Source organism: Leopardus geoffroyi, chromosome B4 (genome assembly GCF_018350155.1).
Source record: "Leopardus geoffroyi isolate Oge1 chromosome B4, O.geoffroyi_Oge1_pat1.0, whole genome shotgun sequence".
Classification (NCBI taxonomy): Eukaryota; Metazoa; Chordata; class Mammalia; order Carnivora; family Felidae; genus Leopardus; species Leopardus geoffroyi.
Window position 1 is genome coordinate 94,272,987 of NC_059341.1, and position 14,495 is coordinate 94,287,481.

The window sequence follows — 14,495 nt, forward strand, 5'->3', positions numbered from 1 at the left end:
ACAGGGAAATAGACATATTTGCGTAGTGAAAAATGTATTCACTTGGTCTTATATTCACTATTCCACAAATATGTATTGAGCACTGATTATGGCAGACATGTCGTCAGATGCTAGGAATGCATCAATGCAACATGTTGCATCATGTTGACATTTATCAAACCCAACACACAAAAAACAAACAATCCAGTGAAGAAATGGGCAGAAGACATGAATAGACACTTTTCCGAAGAAGACATCCAGATGGCTAACAGACGCATGAAAAGATGCTCAACATCACTCATCATCAGGGAGATAGAAAGCAAAGCCATGATGAGATACCACCTCACACCAGTCAGAATGGCAAACATTAACAACTCGGGCAACAACAGATGTTGGCGAGCATGCGGAGAAAGAGGATCTCTTTTGCGTTGCTGGTGGGAAAGCAAGCTGGTGCAGCCACTCTGGAAAACTGTATGGAGGTTTCTCAAAAATCTAAAAATAGAACTACCCTACAACCCAGCAATTGTACTCCTAGGTATTTACCCAAAGGATGCAAAAATACAGATGCAAAGAGGTACATGCACCCCGAGGCTTGTAACAACATTATCAACAATAGCCAAACACACACACACACACACACACACACACACGTCAGAATATTACTCAGCTATCCGAAAAATGAAATCTTGCCATTTGCAATGACGTGGATGGAGCTAGAATGTATTAGGCTAAGTGAAATAAGTCAATCAGAGAAAGACAAATACCATATGATTTCACTCATACATGGAATCTAAGAAACAAAACAGATGAACATATGGGAAGGGGGAAAAGGAAAAGAAGGAAAGAGCGAAACAAGCCATAAGAGACTCTTAACAATAGAGAACCAACCGAGGATTGACAGAGGGAGTTGGGCTTGGGGGTGGGCTAGATTGGCGATGAGTGTTAAGGTCACGTGTGAAGAGAACTGGGTGTTGTATGTAAGTGATGAACCACCGAATTCTACTCCTGAAACCAATATTGCACTGTTGTGTTAACTAAATAAAATTAAAAAAAAAAAAAATCCCTGGTGAAGCAATCCAACCAAGGGGACTTTCTCAACTAGGTAGCCTCAAAGAAATAGTCCTTTATTCCTCTGATCACATGAGTTAAGAGTCTTCTGCATGCAGCACTCTGTACTAAACCCAGAAAAATGGAAATAAATGGAAGACATTTCCTTTCATCACAGAGCCTTCCATCTAAAGGCCAGAGAACATGGCCATATGTAAAATGCTAAAATGTTATGCAATGACACATATATGAACAAGAATTTTCTTATATCACATATTGTACCAAACCACTGCAGCCTTGTGAGTAATTGAGTGATCATTACTCATGGTGTCTCCGTCAGAGTTTCCGTCTGCCTGCAAAGCTCTCCCCACCCTGTGTGTGGGTAACTCCCCTTCATGCAGATCTCAGGGAATCTGTGTCTACTTCTGTGTCCAGATGCCTTGGTTAGTCTCTCTGTTAGGGACCCAGTTCTCTTCCTTCTAAAGCTTCATCCCAATTTGCAATTAGATATTTACTTGTTTGCTTATAGTCTCTCTCTTTTATTGCACAGCAAGCTCCAAAAACGCAAGGATATTTTATTTTGAGAAGGCTATCTTTCAAATGCCTCACGCTGTGCCAATACATATGTGTTAAATATATGAATTAAGGATCACAGCCAAACTCCTGCTTATAACATTTTGATATTTAGAAGATAGGATTGCAGTGATAATTCAAGAAACTCATGACTCGATTGGTCACACAGAATTTCTTCACATTGAGCTAAATGACTGTCTTCACCCATGCTGGGCAATGTTCTAGTCTAGATTCTAGTTTACTTTTTTTTTTTTTAACCTTATTTATTTGTTTTTAATCATGATAAAGATCTACCTTTTTAAAAATTAGTACTTGAGAGGTTCCTGGGTGGCTCAGTTGTTTAAGTGTCTGACTTGATTTTGGCTCAGGTCATGATTTCACAGATTTGTGGGTTTTAGCCCCGCGTCAGACTCTTTACTGACAGCAGGGAGCCTGCTAGGATTCTCTCTCTCTCCCTCTCTCTCTGCCCCACCTTTGCTCATGCTCGCTCTCTCTCTCAAAATAAATAAATACACTTTAAAAAAATTGGCACTGAAATTTCAAGTGATTTATTTCCACAGTTTATTTCATACTGTTTTTTCCTGAAACTTCAGAAATGTTTCAAACATCCACTGATTTAGAAAACATATCACAAATCAAGTAAACTGATACTCTGGTAAATGCATATCCATTACTCTGTCTTTTTTTTTTTCACTCGCTTTTATTTTCCATCTTTTATTTTTATTGAGATACAATTGATGTCACAATTATAGGACAACTGTATATAACATTATGCACACGTAAGCATACAACGCATTGACTTGATACACTTCATGCTACAGTATGATTACCACCATAGCATTAGCGAACCTCTCCATCACCTCACATAACTATTTCTTTTTTTTTAATGTTTATTTATGTTTGAGAGAGAGAGAGAGAGAGAGAGAGAGAGTGCGAGCAGGGGAGGAGCAGAGAGAGGAACACATAGAATTCGAAACAGGCTCCAGGCTCTGAGGTGTCAGCACAGAGCCCGACGTGGGGCTCGAACTCACAAACTATGAGATCATGAATTGAGCCAAAGTTGGACGCTTAACCAACTGAGCCACGCAAGCACCCCCATAACTATTTCTTTTTTGTGGCGACAACATTTAAGATCTAGTCTCTCAGCAACTTTGAAATATATAATACAGTATCGTTAACCATAAACACTATGCTGTGCGTTAGATCCCCAGAACTCATTCTTCTAACTTCAAGTTTTCACCCTTTGACTAACATCTCCCCAGTTCTCCTACCCCTCAGCCCTACTTTTAAAAAACACAATAATTTATTTTAAGAATTACTCTTGGGGCGCCTGGCTGTCTCAATCAGTAGAGCATGTGACTCTGTCTTGGGGTCGTGAGTTCAAGCCCCATGTTGGGTGTAGAGTTTACTTAAAAAAAAAATTACTCTGTTGATTTTTGTTCCCTTTTTATGTGGTATATTTGGATTTACATCTTTAAATAATTTGAAAGTGCTGACACTTTTAAGTAAGGTGATGAGAGATAGGAAACATTTAGCCTTACCCAGATATTCTAATACTAACCACAACCTCGGAGCTTGAAAACAAAACCACAGTTAGATTGTGGCATTTTCTGGCCATTAGAGGGAGCCATCGCTTTCTAAATCTTAAACTTCTTTGTAGAGAAATGTCCTCTCCTGTCATCTTAAAAGCAAAGCCTCTTGAAAGTATTTAAATTAAATTTTACCTCAGTAAATTCCCTTACATAGGAAAGATCCTAAGAGGTAGAAAGAAATAGAATAGGTAGTCGATTGATTTACATTCAGAAATGCTGCTTCTTAGAATTTGAATTCATTTTCCAATGTTTCAGAGACGTTGGAAGGGCCCTGCAGGGTTTATTGACAACACGGTGGCCAGTTAGAAAACGGGAACTGTGTTAAAAGGCAAGAATGACTAACTGGGGTCAGAGCCCTAAAGTTCTGGTGACTTAGCAAATTGCAACAGAAGGATTTTCCCTTTAAAAAAAAAAAAATCTTCTCATGTTGGGCCCAGTAATTACTTCTCACCCTGTAATTGTGCTTATTCTTTCATTTCCTCCTCTAATGATAAAGGAAGCTGCAGTTGCTAAATGTTTGCACCAAAACCATCAGACAGAGCAACCACACAAGAAAATAGACAAGCACGGGCAGAGTGTGTGCCTGCAGAAGTCTGCGCCTTCTTGCTCCCGCGACATTGTGTTTTGTTTTGTTTTCTTTCGTTTTCCTCGCTCGTGTTCTTTTTGTCTTCCCTTCCTGTCATACTGTGGTTTTTTTTCTTACCCCTTTCCCCCACCCTTGTTTTGTTCCGTCACACTTCCATCTTAAAGCTACCTGTCAAAGCATCGGAGAACTTCTAGTCCAACTCAGGAACATTGGTACAAACAAGCAAAACCCCAGTGCTCCCTGCACTATAATGTAAAGCAAATTCCTTGTTTCATAAGGGCAACGTACACGTTTTTCTAACTAATTAAAATATTTACGAAATGGAAACGGACATTTTGACATCGAAAGTTGGCAAATATTTGGTTAATTTTCATAGAGACCTATAAATCCAGGTCTTTCTAAATGTAGTGTATCCAAGGGGGGGCAGGGGGAAGCAAGCACACTCCTCTGTCAATTGTAGGGCTGTAAATTGGCACAGCTTTCCTTTGACCCAGAGAATCCACCTGATCCCAAGGGAGTTAAGATGTGCATATGATTTTTGTCCAGGGAAGTTTATCATGACCCTGTTGTTAGCAGCAAAAAACTGGAAAGCACCTAAATGTCTAACAGTTCTTGGTCTGCTAATCTGTGTGATTCCCCAATCTTCTGGAAAGACCTGGGGTTTTTACTTTGTACTTGACACCTGACCCTTGGTGTCAAAACCAAGCAAACATTTGTCAAAACCCACAAAACCAGCAAACATTTCTAATAAACTTTAACTTGATAAATGAGCGATGTCTTGCAATACGAATAGTAGGTGTTGCCAAATGTCACATGATCACAACTGAGCCAATGGTTCTGGAAATTCGCTTTGATATACAAGTGCTTTGAATTACAAGCATGTTTCCGGAACAAATTTTGCGCACAAACCAAGGTTTTACTGTACTTGCAGTTACAACCTCCTCCACCTTCCAGTCTAGTTTAAATACAATATCCGTGGTCCTTAAAATTATTATTATTGTATTCCCCAGAGCTTAGCACCATGGTTAATAGGTTCTTAGCAAATTCATATTGAATGATTAAATAAATGAATGAGATAGTTCATCCAGGTTAGGGTCATGTGAACAATAAAAATGGAATCCCATCTCAGTGGGGGACCTATCAACAGTTCAGTAAATGGCATTGGGACAACTGATCATTTGTTTTGATAAAAACGAAGTTATATGCTCTACCTAATACCATTCATGAAAATGCATTCTGGAGGGATTAAAGACCCAATCCAAAAACAAAACTCTACGTATCTTGGAAGAAAATATAGGAGAGAAACTAGACTTTGGGAAACTAGAAGTTTATGACTTTGGGAAATTAGCAGTCATTCTAAACCAGACCCTACATGCAAAATATGTAAAGGAATAGATCGATAAGTTTGATTCCATGAAGACTGAACAGCATGAAATGTGAGCAGCATGTCAAAGTTGTCTGCTACAAAAAGCATCATAAGCAAAGTTATAAGATTGATAATGTGTGAATAAGGCATATAACATGTTTAGGCAAAGTCAAAAACAAGTGACAGATTAGGAGATCGTTTTTGCCATATATAACAGAAAGGATTAGCATTTAGATCTATAAAGCACTCCTACAAAAAGGGAAGACTCAGACCAATGGGAACATGGGGAAAAAATAATAGGATAAGTTACTTATAGAAAAATAAGGAGAACTGACCAATGAACATATGACTAGAACCTGAACCTCGCCAAGTGTCAGGAAAAATTGATTATATTTATTTAGAGCATCAAGATAACAATTCTCAGTCACTGTACTGGCAGAAGTTAAGCATACTAATAAAATGTATTGATGCAGGTGTGGGAAAGCCTACACACACATTGCTAATGGGAATATAAAATTGGTACAGTCACGTAGAAGAGCAATTTGGCAATGTTGACTAATATAAAAATACAAGTTTGCTAAGAGCCAGCAATTCCAGCTATTGGTGTCTACCTCTGAAAAACACTGGCACTTGTGCAGGAGAAAACATGTACAAACATGCCCACTGCAGAGTTCCTCAAAGGGAGAAACTGGAAACACTGAACTATGAATAGAAGAATGGCTTACAAAGTGTTCATTCAAACTACGTAAGCAGCTGTATGAAGCAGTTAAAAAGAACGCTACCGAAGTCAGTGCCAATCTGGATGGCCCCACCACCTCACCGGATTAGGTAAAAAAGCAAGTTACAGGTATAATGCCGTGATACCATTTCATATAAAAAGAAAGTAAATAACAGCACAGAATGAAATTACATATTGCCTAAGGAACACATGTAAACCTGTGTAAATATCTGAAAGAAGGACTGAGAGGAAACTAACCTAATTGATAAACCAGGTTGCCTCTGGGATGATGGGGCATGGGGATGTGGGCGGGGCTTGAAGGGGATTCGTCCTTATCCCCTTTTTAAACAAGAACTTATGCATTATTTAAATTTTATTTTTATCTTTTTAAAGCTTATCTATTTATTTTGAGAGAGAGGGTGCGCATGAGCAGGGAAGGAGCAGAGACAGATAGAATCCCAAGCAGGCTTCACGCTGTCAGCACAGAGTTCCACGTGGGGCTTGAACTTATTAACCATGAGATCATGACCTGAGTTGAAATCAAGAGTCTGAGGCTTAACAACCGAGCCATCCAGGCGCCCCTAAATTTTATTTTTATTTAAAAATTTTTTTTAATGTATTTATTTTGAGAGAGAGACAGAGAGAGAGAGCAGAGGAGAAGCAGAGAGAGAGAGGGAGACAGAGAATCCCAAGCAGGCTCCATGCTGTCAGTACAGAACCTGATGTGGGGCTTGAATCCGTGAATCGTGAGATCACAAGATCACAAGCTAAGCTGAAACGAGAGTCTGACACTTCTCCGATTGAGCCACCCAGGCACTCCCCCCAATTTTTATTTAAAATTAAGTCAGTTTTCTGGTGAATAACTGCTGAAGAGAAAACTTTATACTCCCTTTAAACATATGTAGGTGCATAAAATAATAAAATATAAATATGTATACATTTATAAATATAAATTTAAAGTTAAACACACACCTATATGTCTATATAGCATAACTTGAAATCAAAATTTTCTTTTTTTTAATTTTTTTTCAATGTTTTTATTTGAGTGACAGAGACAGAGCAAGAGTAGGGGAGGGACAGAGAGAGGGGGAGACATAGAATCTGAAGTAGGATCCAGGCTCTGAGTTGTCAGCACAGAGCCTGACCTGGGGCTCGAACCCATGAACCATGAGATCATGACCTGAGCCAAAGTCAGACACTTAGCCGACTGAGCCACCCAGGTACCCCAAGAGATTTTCTTTTGTACTGGCAGTACAAAGGGAACTCACAAATCTAAGCAGTAAGTGCTGAAGCCAAGAGGCTCACAGAGCAAGGGGATGGGATTAGATTTTATTAGTGGAGACTGGGATTTAACCTCTAGGTAGCAGCATCAGAAGCTAACAAACGTAGAGAAACCTGGTAGATAAGGCACATCAGGCTGGAAAGCAGTGGATGTGAGCAGAATTGACAAAGGGTAGTGCATAGCCCGGAGCACCTCCTCCCCACCCCCATACTAAAATACCAATTTAGAAAAGCAGGGGTGAGGGGAATCTAAAGGAAATCAATCACTCTTTCTCTCTTTTCTTTCTTTCTTTCTTTCTTTCTTTCTTTCTTTCTTTCTTTCTTCTTTCTTTCTTCTTTCTTTTTTTCTTTCCATCTATTTTTTTAAAACCAGAATATTTATTGCATGACTACTCACTGAAATCCTTAAGATAAACTGTTAAATGCCATAAGCACCTATAAACAATTCTACTTAAAAGAGACTGGCAACTGTCTAGATTGTTTACATGATCATATCCAACCAGATTTTAAAATATTGGACATTTAATTAATTTTCCTATTAAAGTCCAGGTATAGGTTCAGCAATAATTTTTTTAAGTATTTATTTATTTATTTATTTATTTATGAGACAGAGAGTGAGCGAACAGGGGAGAGGGGCAGAGGGAAGGGCAGAGAGAGAATCTTAAGCAGGCTCTATGCCCAGCCAGGAGCCCAACACTGAGCTGGGATCATGACCTGAGCCGAAATCAAGAGACAGAGGCTTAACTGACTAAGCCACCGAGGCGCCCCCCAGCCTCAACAACAATTGTGGGTAAAATTAAAACGTAATTTTTTATTTGAGTTGTAGCGAGCTAGATGTGCAACCCCACTACTTAGTAAAAATCCATTACAGTATGTATTGTTTGTAGGTCTATTCCCCCCATGTTTTCAGTGCCTATTTGTTCCAGCCAAAGAGAGTAAGGGTATGGATGCTGCCAAGACTCTTATCAATGAGAGTATCTTGAGCTATTTTTGGTTGAGCATGTACTGCAAGGTCAGTCATTTGTGCTTCTTCGTCTTAACTTTCTGTCCTTTATTTGGGGTTCTAGGGAACAGTTTGACCTGAACTGCCTAACATAATCTATGTAAGCGATAGCGCTGGCTCTCATAACAAAGAGTATCAGGACTTTAAAAAAAAGAAGAAAGGGGCGCCTGGGTGGCTCAGTCAGTTAAGCGGCCGACTTCAGCTCAGGTCATGATCTCGCGGTCCGTGAGTTCGAGCCCTGCATCGGGCTCTGGGTTGACAGCTCAGAGCCTGGAGCCTGTTTCGGATTCTGTGTCTCCCTCTCTCTCTGACCCTCCCCTGCTCATGCTCTGTCTCTCTCTGTCTCAAAAATAAATAAACGTTAAAAAAAAAAAATTAAAAAAAAAAAAGAAGAAAAAAAAAAGTGTTCCAGTGACCTGAATTACAGGGCTGACAAATAGAAATTGGCTGCCCCCTTCTAGAGCTAGCCATGTGAGAAAAAATTTGAAGATCCATGTGTCTGTGAGGCAGCTCCTTATCATGGAGAAGGCAGTGTCTTTTTTAACCGCCTCGAAGATCCATAGCAGAAACATCTGGATCCAGTTGTAGTCATCAGTTTCAAACAACTCAGAAACCAGCAACAGCATAAAACTGAGTGGTCAGGCAGAGACTGTGGACCTCCAGGGCAGGAAATCTCTGACCCACTCAAAGCATCCACTGAGGATGGTGCCAGCCACCCGTCCCCACTTGGGAGGAAAACTTTAACGCCACCCAAGATTGCTCTACAGACCTGCAAGACAATTCTACTTTTGTGAGATTTCAGTGTGAAGCTCATGCCCTGAACCTGGCATTCAAAGACACCCATCTCTGCCCTAAGCTGTCGGATTCGCCAGTTCTGGGTTGTTCCATAATTAGTCACTCAATACAAAGCGGTATCGGTCATGCTTCTCAGCGGTAAGTCATAGAAACTAACTGTTAGTTTGCTAGGGCTGCCTTAACAAAGTGCCACAAACCAGGTGGCTCAGAACAACAGAAGTATATTGTCTCACAGTTCTGGAGCCCTGAAGTCTGGAGTCAAGGTGTCAGCGGGGCCATGCTCCCTCTAAAGTTGCTTTGCAAGGATGTGTGTCAGGTATTTCTCCTAGCTTCTGGCAGTTCCTTGGTTTGTACAGCATAAGCAATCTCCGCATGGTGTTCTCCTGTGTGTCTCCGTGTCCAGAGTTCCCCTATTTATAGGGGGACCAGTCATATTGGATTAACGGTGTTCTCTACTCCAGTATGACTTTATCTTAACTAATTGTATCTGTAGCGACCCCCCAGAGGGTCACATTTTCAGATAATGGGGGTTAGGACTTCATCATATGAATTTTTAGGGAATGTAGTTCAACCCATAATATCAATCTTTAATGTTTCTTTATTTTTGAGAGAGAGAGAGAGAGCGCACAAGCAAGGGAGGGGCAGAGAGAGAGGGAGGCACAGAAGCTGAAATAGGCTCCAGGCTCTGAGCTGTCAGCACAGAGCCCGACTCAGGGCTCCAACCCACGAAACGTGAGATCGTATCATCAATCTTGTGTGATTTGCGGGGGCAGGTGGGGGAACTATTAAAAGGATATTGGCTCATAGAATCATTGGAAAAGCTGAGTAACCAGCTTGGAAAGTGGACAGGTACGGAGGAGGCTGGGCAGCAGCCAGAACCACAGCCCAAATCGTGCCCCAGACCAATGAGGACATCCTGGCCTCTACAGGACCCTGGATGCTGTGGCTTATGCTACCCCAGAATCTCTGAGTTGCTGTGCTGCAACTTCCAAATGTTTTCAACCACCCAGTACAAGAATGGGTTTTCCAAGATCTTGGCTTTAGAACACATCCTCAATACTAAATAACATCATATATTAGGACTGGAAAGAGCAACATGACTACAGATACAGTTGTAGAGTCTTTTGTATATCAGAAGATCATGATATAAACAATCACACCCCCAAAATAGAACTACTAGGATGAAATGGATCATTTTGTAGGAAAAATATACACGAACAAAACTGACTTCAGGAGAAATAAGAAATCTAAACAATAATCATTAAAGAAATAGAAATTTCTTTACTAGTCAAAAGATTCCAATACCAAAAGACCTCTCCGTGCCTTAATCATTTCATAGATCAGTTTCATCAAGCCTTTAATGAACATGCACTTCCAGTCTTCTACAAGCTGTTTCACAGAATAGAAAAAACGACTCAATGCATAAGACCATTAAAACCTTGATATCAAAACAAGGGTATGTAAGGAAAAAACAATATAGACCAATCTCCTGTTTTTTTTTTTTTTAAACGTTTATTTATTTTTGAGACAGAGACAGAGCATGAACGGGGGAGGGTCAGAGAGAGGGAGACACAGAATCTGAAACAGGCTCCAGGCTCTGAGCTGTCAGCACAGAGCCCGACGTGGGGCTCGAACTCACGGACCGCGAGATCATGACCTGAGCCGAAGTCGGCCGCTTAACCGACTGAGCCACCCAGGTGCCCCACTATAGACCAATCTCAAAAACCTAGACGAAAAAGTCCAAATTTAAAACATGACCATAAAGAGCTTCTTTCTGGAGTTTTACTGCGACCAAACATCTTGGTTTAATGCACCATGGTAATCCCCATTTTCACTGGGAGGCAGTTTCCCTCAGTGACACCTCAATCCAAATTCATTACTGTTCAGTTCTTTTAGTTATCTGAACAGGGTCACATTTCACTTATTAAGACTGACTCCTTCATTTTGAAACTTCAATTCATATTCGATCCAAAGCTGGCCTTCCTCGTGCACTAGAGCAGGCTGAATCCGTGGCTGTGGAAACCTGGAACTAGGGATGAGGATGTGGTATTGGGTCTGCAACATCCCACTCTCCCTTCCCTGTTCTTACTACCAGTATGCGGATTCCAGAAATGACCGACAACGACCCTTGCCCTGTAGAATTCTCTCCCCTGCGAGCATGTGCAGAAGCTGGGGGATACAATGAGATATTATGCCCATGAGGATGCGCTATCACTTGGCAAAAAGGAGTTTACCTAGGTTGGCCAATTCTAATCACAGGAGCCTTTAAACTCAGAGTTTTCTTTGGCTATTGGCAGAGGAGTAAGTTAGAGATTTGAAGTATAAGGGGGACTCCACACACAGTTGCTGGCCTGAAGATGAAGGGGACCAGGTGCCAAGGAATAAGCTGAGTGGTGGCCTCCATTGACAATCAGCAAGGAAAGGCAGCCACAATTCTACAATTACCAGGAACTGGGACAACAATCGGAATGAGCTAGAAAGCAGGTTTTTCTTGAGAGCCTCCAGGTAAGAACCCAAGTTGGCCAATCTGGATTTTAACTTTGTGAGAACTGGAGCAGAGAAATACAGTCGAGCTTACTTGGACTTCTGACACACAGAACTGTGAGCCATTACATTTGCATTGCTTTAAGCCAGTACATTTGTGGAATTCATTACACAGCAATAAAAAACTACTATATTACTCCTTTGCACTCAGGGGAGAAAACAGGGGTGGGGGGAATGACCTTTCCTTACATGACTGCCCTTGAAATTTGTTGCACTTTTATTAGTTGCACATATCCTTGTTTTCTTTATATGAAAAATCCCAGCTAGACAATGGAGGCATTTCTGCCCTCTCTCTGTTGGTTATCTTGGCTTCTCTGTAATACCAATTGGATAGCAGTTCCCTCCATTTGGCAGGCATCCAAAAGCTAGTTCTCCAAATGGTCCTATGGCATAGGCCTGGCAGGAAGTTGGGCAGGGGGAAGCTGAATAAAGCTCACCTTGTTTTGCCCAATTCAACACATTCCACCAATGGACATCCCATAGCACCTACTGCTGCCAGCGTTCTATTGCCAAAGCAGTAGCCATCTTGGGAGCTACCAGCAAAACTCCTTCTACCCCTGCCATCTTCTTTAGGGACCACTGACCTGTGAGAAACTCCAGAAACCCCTCCACACCAAAGCAGGGGATGCTATTCAACCTCTATGTCTCTTCTGCCAGTTGAGTGCCTCAGCAATGTTCGGCCAAGATGTGGTCACAAGTCTCAGATTTGATTGAGGGGTGGGTAGAAGGGGGTATAAACTCTTCATTCCTCTAGAAGGTAACCTGTTTTGCTCCTGGTCCTCCTTTAAAACTCTCAATGCTGGGGTGTTTGGGTAGTTCAGTCAGTTGAATGTCCAACTTTGACTCAGGTCATGATCTCATGGTTCGTGAGTTCGATCCCTTCACGGGCTCGTTGCTGCCAGTGCAGAGCCTGCTTTGGATCCTCTGTCCCCTTCTCTCTTTGCCCCTCCCTGCACACACATGCACTATTTCTCTCTCTCTCTCTCTCTCTCTCTCTCAAAAATAAACATTAAAAACAAAACAAAACAAACCGTCTCAATGCTAAAAGTCATCAAACTGGTTGAGCCTGTATTGCCCTGTGGGAACCAGAATCTCAAGTCAAGAACTGGGCCTTATCTGAACTTAGCCTGGAGAACTGAGTAACTGTTCTCAGCAGGACAATATCTCCACTTAAATCCCTGAGATATTTGGTAATCTCTAAGGACAGGATAAGATATCAGTTAGGCTCCATACCATCCAGTTACACTATTCCTGTTGCAAATTCAGTTCATCAGTGTCTTAAAAAAAAAAAAAAAACAAACAAAAAAAACAAACAAACAAAAAAAAAAAAACACGACCCAGGGCACCTGGGTGGCTCAGTCAGTTAAGCATCTGATTTCAGCTCAAGTCATGATGTAGTGGTTCATGAATTTGAGCCTGGAGCCTGCTTTGGATTCTGTGTCTCTCTCTCTCTCTGCCCCTCCCCTGCTAGTACTCTGTCTCTGTCTCTGTCTCTCAAAAATAAATAAAACATTTAAAACAAAAGACCCATTATAACTAAGTAGAGTCTATATGAGTAAAAAAGGATGGTTCAATCTTAGAAAATCTATCACTACAGTGCTCACTTCAGCAGCACAAATACTAAGATTTGAACGGTACAGAGATTCTTATGGCCCCTGAGCAAGGATAACATGCAAATTTGTGAAATGTTCCATGTTAAAAAGAAAGAAAGAGAGGAAGAGAAAAAGAGAGAAAGAAAGAAGGAAAATCTGCCACTACAGTTCTGACCATATTAACAGATTAAGGAGAAAAGCCACATGATTATTTCCAGATACATAAAGAAGCATTAGATAAAATTGAACTCTCATTCATATTCAAAAAAAAATTCAAACATGAGTAGAAGGAAACTTTTATAATATAATAAAGGGGCTCTACCTAAAACTTACATCATCCATCAATTTTAAAAGCATTTTTTTCATGTTTATTTTGAGGAGGGGCAGAGAAAGAGAGGGAGAGACAGAATCCCAAGCAGCCTCCGTGCTGTCAGCACAGAGCCTGATGTGAGGCTCAAACCCACAAACTGCGAGATCGTGACCTGAGCTGAAATCAAGAGTCAGACACTTAACTGACTGAGCCACCTAGGCATCTCTAAAAGCATTTTTACTAAAGTCAGGAATAAGACAACGATGTCCACTATCTTTGCTACTATTCCATAAAATAATAATTGCTCTAAAGGTTCTAAGAAAAGAAGATATAAGAAAGGAAGAGACAAACTGATGATTTTTACAGATGACATTACTGTTTTCATAAAAATATTCAAGAGCATCTACTGAAAAACTAGCGGTATTTATAAAACAAAATGCAGCAGTATTGATGGCTGTAAGATCAAAATACAAAAATCCATCATTGTCTTATAGAGAGAATGATAAAACATTATTAAAGAATGCAAAGGGAGACCTGAAAAAAGCTGTCATGTTCTTATCTGGAAAGAATCCAGACTGAAAAGACGTCAAATTAATCAATTAATCCAATGCAATTTGAATCAAAATTCCAATAGGATTCTGGTTTATGATTTAGACAAATGAATTCTAAACGTGACATCCAAGAACAGACAATACTGAAAAAGATAAGGACAGCTTTCCTTGTTAGATTTTGAAATTCCATATAAGGCTTACTACCGTATGGCCCAGCAATTCTTTTTGTATGTATGTAGACGACTGTATTTACTGTTTACAGTTTCATAAATTTATAGTCAACGTATAAAGACATGGACTTAACAGATATACACCAAACTGATAGTTACAATTGCCCCAGGAGAGGGAAGAGAATGGGATTAAGAACAGGGATATTTCAATGTTTTTTTTAGTATCCCATATTTTAAAATATATCTGAAGCAGAAATGACAAATGTGAATTCTAGGCAATGGTTACATTAGATATTAATTGTGTGAATGTTTCTGCATATTTTAAACTTGTCAAAATAAACAGAAAGTTAGTCGATGAATTCTGAAAAATAGAAACAAAAAGTCTGTG

General features: G+C 40.3%; 1 non-coding gene across 1 annotated transcript; it reads left to right on the forward strand.

The window, feature by feature from the left end:
- The first annotated feature begins 13,080 nt into the window (after positions 1-13,080).
- On the forward strand, positions 13,081-13,184 carry LOC123592302. The gene has a single exon (XR_006709695.1). It is a non-coding gene; the product is annotated as a U6 spliceosomal RNA (small nuclear RNA).
- Positions 13,185-14,495: the final 1,311 nt, after the last annotated feature.